The sequence below is a fragment of the Bubalus kerabau genome, chromosome 19 (assembly GCF_029407905.1).
Source record: "Bubalus kerabau isolate K-KA32 ecotype Philippines breed swamp buffalo chromosome 19, PCC_UOA_SB_1v2, whole genome shotgun sequence".
Classification (NCBI taxonomy): domain Eukaryota; kingdom Metazoa; phylum Chordata; class Mammalia; order Artiodactyla; family Bovidae; genus Bubalus; species Bubalus kerabau.
Genome location: NC_073642.1, coordinates 68,702,176 through 68,711,653, shown reverse-complemented (window position 1 = coordinate 68,711,653; position 9,478 = coordinate 68,702,176).

Below are 9,478 nucleotides of genomic sequence, written 5' to 3'. Positions count from 1 at the left end.
ACCTCTGAGCTACCAGGGAAACCCAAACTATTTCATCTTTCCCTTCTGTTAAAAGACCAAGGAGTGGGCGGTTCTAGAAAAGAGAGTTCCAGAAAAACATCTACTCCTGCTTTATTGACTAAGCCAAAGTCTTTGACTTTGTGGATCACAACAAACTATGGAAAATTCTTAAACAGATGGGAATACCAGACCATCTTACCTGCCTCCTGAGAAATCTGTATGCAGGTCAAGAAGCTAGTTAGAGCCAGATGTGGAACAGACTGGTTCCAAATCACTTCATGGCAAATAGATGGGAAACAATGGAAACAGACTTTATTTTCTCTGGCTCCAAATTCACTGCAGATGGTGACTGCAGCCATGAAATTAAAAGACACTTGCTCCTTGGAAGAAAAGCTATGACCAACCTAGACAACATACTAAAAAGCAGAGACATTACTTTGCCAACAAAGGTCCGTCTAGTCAAAGCTCTGGTTTTTTCAGTAGTCATGTATGGATGTGAGAGTTGGACTATAAAGAAAGCTGAGTTTGGAAGAATTGATGGTTTTGAACTGTGGTGTTGGAGAAGACTCTTGAGAGTCTCTTGGACTGCAAGGAGATCAAACCAGTCCATCCTAAAGGAAATCAGTCCAGAATATTCATTAGAAAGACTGATGTTGAAGCTGAAACTCCAATACTTTGGCCACCTGATGCAAAGAACTGACTCATGGGAAAAGACCCTGATGCTGGGAAAGATGGAAGGCGGGAGGAGAAGGGGACGACAGAGGATGAGATGGTTGGGTGGCAGCACAGACTCAATGGACATGAGTTTGAGCAAGCTCTGGGAGTTGGTGATGGACAGGGAGGCCTGGTGTGCTGCAGTCCATGGGGTCGGAGAGTCAGGCATGACTGAGCCACTGAACTGAACTGGAGTGGGCGGTGGCCCAAATCCTGGTAATCTCCGCCCCTTCCCCCAAATAGTTGGAATAATCCTCCCACTCATTAGCATATGAAATTACCCAGCCTATACAAACTAACCACATTTCGCAGCTGAACTCACCCTCTGTGATGGTCCACACTGTCTGCGCAGTATGCTTCTCTCTGAATCTGAATAAATCCACTTCTTACCTATCACTTTGTCTCACTGAATTCTTTGTGAAGAGACATCAAGAACCTGAGCTTCATTAGGTCCTCAAACCAGGTACTGTGGGTTTTGGCTGACTCTGAGTACCAGTCATGTGGGTTTGAGTCCTAGCCACACGGGTTCAAGTCCCAATCTGAGGTAAACGGTTTCAGCAGTGAGAAATCCTATTTGATCAAGTATTTTGAAACTTTCTGACAAACTTTCCAAATCCCAAATTTTAATCAAAAGTTCTTTTGACTTTCAGCTAATTTGGGGACGCTTCAGAGGGACCCTGAGGCATCTCAGAGAGAAATATTTTACTATTATTTAGCATGTTAAATTACATGGAGAGCATTATCACATAAGTCATAATCCTACTTAAAAACATACTGTTTGGGGGTGGGAGGAAGGGGATATATGTATACATACAGCTAACTCAGTTTGTTGTACAACATTGTAAGGCAACTCTACCCCAATAAAAAATTCTTAATTTAAAAATGTATGGATGTTATTAATGCAGAAATTCTAAAAATTACATACTTTCTAAAATCTGGACATGTGCTAGAAGAGCTCTAGTTGTTACCTTAAAATGCTGTATGTCATATCAGTAACTAAGATTATCAATTACACTGTAATCAGATGTTTAACTGTGCCTTTTAAGTCTTTTGTCGTTTACAGTTATTGTACCCTGATGCTGTTACAAAAATGCTTCATCTTCAAAAATAGGAAGGCTATGGAAGCAGTTATAACAATTCCACATCAAGATAATGGCTGTGTGAGGATTGCAGGCCATACCTACTCAAAACAAGGAGCTGTCCTGCCCCTGGGGCCCCTAGATCAGGCATCCAGAGATTTTCACTCCCTGACAGGCAGGGTCGATGCCCCTACTCAGCCCGGAAGCAGCTACAGAAGACAGACTGTTGTCCCTCTGCTTTCCATAAGAATGGGGAGTAAATCTCTGAGGGGTGAATTAGGAAGGGGGCTGGCACAACCTTTAGAAGAACGACATGGCCCAAGAACATGCCATAAACTGACTAGAACCATCTAGGTCCAAGACGGTGGACAAGCGGACTTCCACTAGACCTTGAGCCTCAGTATACGCTCACTGCAACACGTCAGAAAGTTAAATGACACAGCCACAGGCACCATACTGCCAAGGCAGACAGTAAAGGTTAAGAAGTGGGCAGTGGCCCAATTTCTGGAAATCCCTGCCCCTTCTCCCAAACAGCTAGAGTACTCCTACTCATTAGCATATGAAATTACCCATCCCTATAAAAACTGACATCCTCATACCTTGGGGTCACTCTCACCTTCTGAGATGGCCCACATTCTGTCTATGGAACACAGTGGTTTTGTTCAGACACTAAGTTGAGACCAGTTCTCTGCAACCTCATGGACTGCAGCACGTCAAGCTTCCCTGTCCTTCACCATCTCCTGGAGTTGGCTCAAACTCATGTCCATTGAGTTGGTGATGCCATCCAAGTATCTCAACCTGTTGCCCCCTTCTCTTGCCTTCAGTCTTTCCCAGCACCTGGGTCTTTTCCAACGAGTCAGATCTTCCCATCAGGTAGCCAAATTACTGGAGCTTCAGCTTCAGTCCTTCCAGTGGATACACAGGGTTGATTTCCTTTAGGGTTGACTGGTTGGATCTCCTTGCTGTCCAAGGGACTCTCAAGAGTCTTCTCCAGCACCACAATTTGAAAGCATCAATTCTTCAGTGCTCAGCCTTCTTTACGGAGGCGCTCACATCGTATGAGACACTGGAGAAACCACAGCTTTGCCCATAGTGACTGTTGTTGGCAAAGTGATGTCTCTGCTTTTTAATAGTATGCCCCTGATTAAACCTGCTTTCTCACTAAACAGAAAAGGAGGCCCTCAGCCATCCTCCTCCGTGCACATTATCCCACACTGGCTATGGGGTCAGGCGTTAGGCCTTTCCCCACTCGTCCCACCCCACCCAAACTGGGCTGCTCCTGTGTCTGGTACAGGTGGTCTGTGTTAATACATGCCCTGGTTATTTTAGAAATGTACCATTTAGGAAATAAACAAACTATCAAGTTTCTAATGGAGTAAGAAGTCTGGTTTTGTCAATACTTTTGACCCATCAACTGCCCAACACTTCAAAGAGAATCACAACTTCAAAAGACCATAATAAAGGTGGGCCTTACTCATCCACACTTGAAAGTGTTGACCGTCTGGGGCCACTTGCATGCAACGCCAACAGTCACGGCACCAGTGCAGTGTCTGTCTCAGAGTGGAAACGTTTCAGCAGGGGGGGCCAGGGCCCTGCCTCCTCCTCCTTCCTCCAGACTAGAGAGGATGCAGGTGCTGACGTCTTTCCCCTATTCTCCAGCATCAATGAGAGACACTAACACAACTTTGCCTCTCTAGTCCTGTTCCAGTATTTTGGTTCAATTCATTAATACTGCGAGACTAGGAAACTCAAAACACACCCCACATCCTGAGCAAGGTCAAGACAAGAGGATGTCCGGCATGCTCTTTCAGGATAACATGACTCCCACCCTCTACTCACAGGCTAAGCCACGAGATAAGCCCATGCGGAGTCTCCAGAGCTCAGAGGAGAGGAGAGGACCCAGGGACCCAGGGTATTGGGGCTGCAGAGAGAAGCCAGCTGGGCTAAAGGGGAGGACACCAAAGACAGGAGGCAGCGGATGCCAGTGGAGCTGGATGCTGCAGGCCGACAGAGGAGGGAGCAGCACACAGTCCGTCAGGGAACAGGGTGCGTCTGGGCTGGTGGATGGGCTGGAGCTCTGGTGCTGCGACACGACCCCCAGGGGTCCCTCTACCAAGTTCTCCTGGCCCCATACAAAGGACTGACTGCACATGCTCCCACTTCCCGGCTTCCTTCCATGCAGAGCACGCCTGCGTGGGAATGCATTCACACCTTCCCCTGCCCGCTGGCAGCACCCTCCAGAGGGCGACGGGAAGCCAGTGCAGCCCTCACTCCAGAAAGAATGGGAGGACCACACGGGCCACACCGGATACCTCCTGTCCGGCCCCCAGCACCTGGCTGCCCAGGGCAGCAGGGTCTGATTTGGTCTGGAGGCAGCACTGTGTCCAAAGCCTGCCACTCCCTAAGAAGTGTTGAACCCGAGTCCCCTCAATGGAACAGAACAGCACTGAGCCCACTGCTGCCCCGACACTTGCCCCACGACTCGGGGACGTGGTGAGTCCATGTGCCTGCCTTGGCACAGGCTACTCAGTCCCTCCCTTCCACTGGGTGACCTGGGGCGTCTGGTCGTTCCTTCGTCTCCACCGGCCTCCTCCACCTGGACTGGGCTTCCTGCTCAGCCCTGAGCCCGGCGTCCCTTTATGCACACTGGCCATGCCAGGCTTCGCGGCTGTGCTTGTGTCCCTCTTCCTGTGAGGGAACTTTCAAGAGAACATGGCTGTTACCTTATTCTTGGATCCTCAGAACTCAGCACGGGGCCCTCTGAGAGCAGCTGTCCCACCTTGAACCCCCTAGTGTGAGTGTTGCTAAGTGAACACACAAACGTAGAAACAATGAGACTCTTCCCATCTTGTCCTGAAACACTTAAAAAGAAATAGGACAGTAATCACCTGGAGTGATAAAACTCAGGGAAGGAATACAATTTTGATCTTCAAACACTGGAGCCTTGAGCATAAAGCTGCCGAGGAGAGGAGAGCACCAGGGTGGTGTAGGAAGCTGCGACACGTCAGGAAAAGGCAGCAGCCGCCAGAACTCCCCGCAGACCCGGGCACCGGAGGCCCCCAGAGCAGGAGAAGTTCCTGATGAGCAGCTGCAGGTTTCCTTTCTAAGAGGGCGGGCGGAGGGGGCAGGAAGGAGGCACGGCATGGGCTGGGTACGGATGCTCCGCCGGCTCTTCCCTCCGTGACACCCCCACGAAGGCCTGTGTGTGTCACCAGTCAGAAACTGCAGGGATGGATACCAGGGAGCTGGGGAGGGCACGAGAGCATGTAACCACCCAGCCCTGTCACACAGACAGCCACAGAAAAACCACAACAAAAAAACCCACAAGGCAACCAAACCAACGCTGACGGCATCAGACCCGCCAATCCGGCCCCAGTGGCCCCTGCTGTCACCCCGAGACTGGGTCGTCTCGGCAAGTGTGGTCTGGTCTAACCTCCACCCCAGGGTGACCCTGGTCTGCGGGAGGCTCCAGCTCGTGACTAAGCAGTCAGAGGTAACTGGTGGGGGCCACCTCTAAACAGAGGAGATGGTGGGGGCCGCTGTTGATGCCCAAGTGAATCCTGACTAACCTCCTGATTGAACACACCTCACACGCTGGCGAGCCTCAGGTCGCTACTCTTTCAAGGGACTGAAACCCAAATGCCACACTGACCGTGTGACGCTTCATGGCCGGGCCCATAGGAAGGCGCCAGCCAAGCGTTTCAATTTGAAGGTTCGCATCTCATGGCCGATTTTTCACCGGGTGGCCTCCTCCTCGGCGTCTGCAGGAACCTGCAGGGTCTGGACTGAATGACACTGGACTGAATGACACTGCACTGTACAGGCAGGCGGGTGAAGAGCAAAGAGCACCGGCCCAAGTGGGACCACGGGCTCCATTCTCACCCCACCACTGGGCCTCGTCTGCAACACAGGAAGGGCCCAGACTTGCTGGAGATCAAGCAGGATGGGCCTTGTCCGGACCAAACACCACTCCCTGCAGCTGCAGCCTGTTTCAGCCTGTCTCAGCCTGGGCCGACGGGGGAGAGGCGGCTCGGGGGCGACTCAGAACAGCCACCTCATGTGTCCCAGACCCTCGGGCCTGTGCTTCGTCACTGTCGCCAATGAATACCTCTTTTGTACTATGTACCAGGCACCATGCTAGGTCCTTGGGTTACAGGAAGGAAAAAAAAAAAAGACCAAGGTCCTTGCCCCATGCGCTTACAGTCTAGAACAGCAGACAGACAAGAGAAACCTGTAACTGCTGCTGGCTGTCAGGGCGGTAGGGGCGGGCACAGTGGCCACTCAGGGCTGAGTGGGGCAGGCAGGCCCGGGAGTGGCCGGCATCGGCGGAGGAGGAGACTCGAGCCCAGAGGAGGTGAGGCGCCCTCAGCTTCCTGCCTGGTGCTCACACCCGGCCCACCGCTTCTCCCTGTCCTCTGGGCACACTGGCATGGGCCTGTCAACTTTCCTCACAGTGGGCTCTGAGCCCAGAACCCTACAGACACAGGTGGAATGTCTTCACGAAGTCTCTGCAGGCAGGGCAGGTCCCCTCCTGAGCGCCAGAGCACGCTGTTCAGGGACTTCTGAGTTCTGGGCAAGCCGGGAGGGGAGAGACAAGGACTAGGCCGTGTTCCCGCCTAACAGGGCCTGCACCTGGGCAGCTGCTGACCTCCAGACGGCTGCCAGGAGCCCTGCTTTGCACATGCTGTCTGGGGGCCCCGGCCAGCATCCCAGCGTGAGACACCTTAAACATGCCAACTTTCTGGGGAGGAAAGCCAAGGTTAAGAAGCTGGGATCTGGAGAGGCCGCCCAGGTGCACGGCATACAACGCGAGGGCACGCTGCGTGACCCACGTTTGAACAGGGCTCTGCGGACCACGGGGAGGGACTCTGATCCCTACCTGCTCCGCCCTGGCCCCTCTGGCGGCACTGACCCCGCTGTGGCTAGGAGCAGGCAGAGGCCCCACGGTGGCCAGCGGCCCCCTTCCCGGCAGAGGACGTTCACTTTTGAGTTCACACAGGCTTCCTCAAAATGCCCCGTCTACTATCTCTCCTGGGCCCTAAGGCCACTGCTGCACTCTTAGCGTCCTGAGAGTTGGGCCCAAACTGAAGAAAAGTCTCAGACTCTCCCAGCAAAACCCCTTTTCCACATGCCCCCCTCACCCAGTGAGCTCCCTCCCCTGGGGACACAGTGAGGCCTAGTTTCCTGTCACCTCTGGCTGGCCTCTGGTCTCTCAAGAGGTAAACCAATACCAATTCACAGAGCTGCTGGCCTCTGGCCTCCTCGTGGACTGGCGGAGACAGCCGGGTTGTGTGCTGGGGGGACAGACCCACCTGGACTCACCTGTGCACCATCAGAACGCCTGCAAGGCATGCCACGCTCTTCACGTCGCTCCCTTCAAAGCTACCACTTTTCTCCCCACTTAAAGGGCTGCTGAACTGTCTAAAGGATTTCGCGGCCAATTAGTAATAAAACCCACCCCAACAACAAAACCCAGAAGAGCAAAGTTCTGGGCCCTGCGTTCCAAGCCCTTCCTGTACCTGCTGCCCGTCTTGCCTGAGCCGGGCCAGGAGGCAGCACCTCACAGACGTGCCCCCTGGCATCTCTGGTGCTGCTCACGGAGCCACAGAAGCTCCATGAACCCCACGGTCACCAAGCATCACTCACTGAGCAAGAACTGCTGGGACAGGGTGTTCCAGGGGCAGTTTCCATGGCAATGGCAACTTGTTCATACTGCACAGAGGGAAATTTTTCTTTTAAGCATCATCTTCTCTAGGTTTTTGGAGCAGTATGCTGTGAAAGCGCTCACAGTTGTTCTTCTGAACGTTTCAGTCATGTTTCTTAACAGTTTTCTGCACAGGTCTTCACTTTTGGAAATGAAAAGGACAGTTTGACGACAAGGCCTGTCATTAAAGAATGTTGTCTTGGTTCCACCGATGTGCCTGATCTAGATGAGCAGGAAGTCAACCTAACTAGGAGATAAGCCTTATTTTCAGGAATAAGAAAACGTTCTGGGCATGGCCCCGCCAGGTATCTTATCTCACTTCTGGGGATTCAAAAAAATATGGCTTTGTCTCAAGTGACTGAAGTACTCTAGAATATTCTCTTTCAAAATTCACTGTATGAAGAATAAAAATGCTCTATCCTGAGGGTACAGTATCTCAAGGAAGGACATGGGTCCTTTAGTAATGGATGAGATTTCACATTTTAATCTCAGTAAGGTAACACCATCTATGCTGCCACTAAAATCAAACCTGTATTGTTGGAGCCCTTTAAATATGACCAGTTCAGATGACTTCTGCAGGTGAACACTAGTGCTAAAGATAGCATTTCTCATTGGGTCAGTAACATACTAAAATACAGAGATAGCTTATGACAGATGAGTAATCAGAGAAATTAAACTCCTTTAAGAGAACTTTGTATTCCCTTTGTCCTTTAGAGCATGAAGCTCCAGGAAGGTGAAAAGGATCTGCTCTGTTGTTAGGTCACAGGGCGTTCACCCCGCCACCCTTCCCTGACCCCTGACTCAGGCCCACCAGTTTGGCCTCCCCCGACCACAGGGACCTCCCGCCGGGCCCCCTTCTTTTCCTGGCCTCCCCCAGCACCGTCTCAGGGCTCAGCGCTGGTCCTCTCCTCTGGTCCTCTTACTCGCGTAGGGCTCCTGGGGTCTTCCCCCCAGTCACCACCTATACCTCAAGATACCTCAAACTGTGTCTACACCTGCTCTCTCACCCCTAAACGCTCCCACAACTTGCTCCATTCCATGGACAGCAACCCTGTACTTTCTACTCCTCTGGCCAAAAAAAAAAAAAAAAAAAAAAGGGGACAACCATTCTGGCTCTTTCTCACCCACTTGCAATCAGGAGCAAATGGACTCTTATTTCAAAACATACCCAGAATCCAACCACTGTCTTGCCAGGACGGCATCACCTCTTACCTCATTACTGCCGACAGCCTGCAAATGGCTTTTCTGGCCTTTTTGTAATACAGCTGCCAAAACAAGCATTTGAAAGCCTGAGGCCACTCTTCTTCCATTCGAAACCCCACTCCCCATCTCCCATCTCAGAGCAGACACTGGTGTGGCCTCCGTGGCCCAGGTGGGCATTCTGACCCCCACCACTCTGCTCCAGGCCACGGTGCACTCTGGCCTCGGCCAGACACAGACTCGGGTGCCTCCCTTGCAGCCACGTCTCGGCTAAAGCACCTCATCCTCACCCGTCCCCCATTTAACATGGCACCACTCAAACCCCGGGACGTCTGGATGCCTCACCCTGCACTGGTCTTCTTCGTGCCACTGACCCCTTTGTTCTGTACTAGACACTTTATCCCTGTTTACTGACTGCTGCCCTATTAGGACGTAAACTTTAAGAGGTCAGGGATGCATCCCAAACACCTATACACCTCCCTGCCTGTGTAGACGGTAAGCACTGACAACCTTGTGTCCAGACTGTCCTCTGGACCACAGACAAGCCCAGAACCCACAGCCATCAGTGGCACAGCATTCCCAGGAGACCGAGGCGTCAAACTGACCGATGACCTCAGTATCCTCTCTGCGTAATCATGCAGCAGCTGGGAAAAGGCTGTGGGTCTAATTCATGTCCTGAATCACAATGAACAAGAGAGGAAAATTACATACTTCTTGGAGAACAGACCCAGAACAGCCAAGGCCTGGCGTTTCTCCACGCAGGGGCGCACGTGACTCCCGA